Consider the following 2,023-nt stretch of genomic DNA (forward strand, 5'->3'; position numbering starts at 1 on the left):
TGAGAGATGGACTGAAGCTTTGTAATGTTTCAAGTCTTGTGTTGTGTTAATACTTGTATGTGCGGGCGCCGGTACACGAATGCTTATGTTTTTAGGTAATTAGGAGCAACTGTGGTCGGACCCTTCGCTCCTTGACTTAGCGACCCTCGCCGAACTCCGGCAAGTTGTAGAGTCATTGCTTACTATGACCATGAAGACACAGAGACGCAATACGCTTAGGTAACTGTTCTAGGGTCCCTTTGGCGCTCCAATCGCCTTTACGACAACTGCAAGGAAGTTCTGCGCGATTTGGGCTGTAAGGGGTCTATGTCATGCTGATAAAGGACACCACGTAGAAGCTGTTGTAGAAATGGTAGGACAATCGGACGGAGAATGTGGGTTGTCAAAATTCCGTTTACGATGACCACTGGTGTTCTCTCCTGTCCACACATTCCTCCCCACACCATAACGCCCCCTCCACCATACGGCACGACCTCCTGAACTCACCATGCCGTCGTTTGTTCTCCCCTTCGGCGGTAAACGCGCTGTCTTCCATCACCTGTGAACAGACAGAACCGGCTTTCATTAGTGAAGACGACCCTCTGCCAGTCATGTCGCTGCCAACGACGTACAGTCCGGGCCCATCTCAATCTCTGACGACGATCTTGGGCTGCCAATAACTGTCCTCTGTTATGTTTGTGAGCACTAATTCTTTGAGCCCTCAGCCGCCTTGCCAGTGTCTGTCGACTACCCATATGCCCTAAAGGCATTCGTCGCTGGTGACGTCAGTGTCCTTAATCGATTCCGGAGACAAGTTCTCAAGTACCAGTCTTCATTGGGCGAAGTTACCCTGGGGCTGCGTGTTCTTGGTCTTATGTCTGTCCGATCTGTCTGAAACGTTGCATCAGGTTAGTTACAGCAACACGGGAGCAATCAAAGGTTCTGGCAATGTGGGCAGGGGTGGCTCCCATCTGTGTCATACCCAGGTCAAGCTTCCGTTGTTTCGGGTGTCAGTCGTGGCATTTCTGTGGTGTGTTTTTCTTTTTATCAGTGTGAGTGTCTGACATGATGTCCGTATCATTCTAAAAGAAAGTGCTGTTACTTTCTGCATAGAGCATTGTTGTGTTTGGACGATGTGCTTTGCATTGATTTAGTTTTAACTTGAGTTTTTTTAAAAATTGCAATTTCATTTTTAAACGTTATCCAGTATGAAATATTTGACTAATAAAGTGAGTGTGGTTTGTATTTCAGTTATATCACGACATCAATTTAATATTATTTCAATATAAGTCCGTTGTGATGCGAGTTTTATGTGTTTACCAATTGGATTAACCCATGAGCGCGGGTATGGTGATGACAAACTTCAAACAAAATAATGGGATTCGAACCCACAATCATAGATTTCCGGTACACCTAAGGGAGGCAAGTCTGCTCAGCGAATCGAAATATCTCAACTGTAAGAATAATATTTTTATTCACTTTTCATATCATGAAACATACCAGTGATAAGACAATATCAACTGTACATAATACTGTGCTCCCTTGAGTAAAGTGCAACCCCTTTACTCCCTTAACCCCCTTAACCCCACTTATTAAAGCTTATTAAAAAGAACTTGGAGTGAGTTAAGGTTTGGTTTTGTGTTGTAAATAAGCGAATGATTGACATCGACCATCGATTAACATAATTGGGATATGTCAAGTCAGTGAGCCTGATCACAGCCCGTTAGTCGCCTCTTACGACAACATGGCATTAGTTTGTACCTATGATCGTTGATCCGGACATTTAGTTGTTCGGCCTTTCACTATTATGCCTACACACATTTCTCTGATAGAGGTTTGGATCATTTTGATCAAAATTCAAACTATATATATATATAGTTTTTACTCAAAACGATTTTACCATATCCCATTACTCGAACAATTAAGTTCAGATATGAACTGTACTTTTACATAATTATGTAAAAGTTCCTTAAATGTATAATCATAACACAAAATGATATGTTAGGACATAATATGATCACATGTATATAATACATAAGTATTG

The sequence above is a fragment of the Haliotis cracherodii genome, unplaced genomic scaffold, assembly GCF_022045235.1.
Source record: "Haliotis cracherodii isolate W230 unplaced genomic scaffold, xgHalCrac1.p SCAF_16, whole genome shotgun sequence".
NCBI classification, from domain to species: Eukaryota; Metazoa; Mollusca; class Gastropoda; order Lepetellida; family Haliotidae; genus Haliotis; species Haliotis cracherodii.